The sequence below is a fragment of the Vanessa atalanta genome, chromosome Z (assembly GCF_905147765.1).
Source record: "Vanessa atalanta chromosome Z, ilVanAtal1.2, whole genome shotgun sequence".
Taxonomy (NCBI): domain Eukaryota; kingdom Metazoa; phylum Arthropoda; class Insecta; order Lepidoptera; family Nymphalidae; genus Vanessa; species Vanessa atalanta.
Window position 1 is genome coordinate 5,152,371 of NC_061902.1, and position 674 is coordinate 5,153,044.

Here is a 674-nt window from a genome sequence, read left to right on the forward strand (position 1 = left end):
GTAACTATCTTGTTGGTTTAGTGGTTAGCTAATAAAAAAAGGCAGTCGGTTCCGAAGCCAGATGCTCGCATCGGTTAAGGAGCTGAGGTTATGCAGATTGCGAAAAGCAAGATCAAGATTTGTGACTTCGGCACAGAATCGATTAATTTTTACAGATGATCGCCGAAGTTTAGTCTGCAGGAAGTCACAGAGGTCTCACATTCTCGGGTAGAGTGGCTACAGGTATATGTGAACTACAGTCATAATGCGAAGCAATTGCTTTTGCAGATTATTGTGAAGCAATTCACAAATTGAGTCGTAGTAAATAAATAAAGTAAAATCCCTCGACAACGTATCTATTAGATGGTGGTGGTTTAAAGGGGTGTAAATTGAGCTGTGCCGAGTCATAATATGATGAACCATTAGTGGAGCATGAGCACTTATTAATGATCACTATTATCACTTAATAATTTTAGAAAAATGCGTATCTTGAAGTCACCCTCCAGCTTCCTTGATCCATGTTCAGGGCGAGCAGGGGTTTTTATCGAGAATCCCGCATAACCAGATTCCTCTCCAGGGTTCGAAGTGAAAAAAATACCAAGTTTATAAGGCTATTCTCTCTACAATCGCAGCAATAAGTATTGCACGAGCTGGGTGTTTTTGTCTGTGTCTGCGTATTATAAAATTTCGATTTC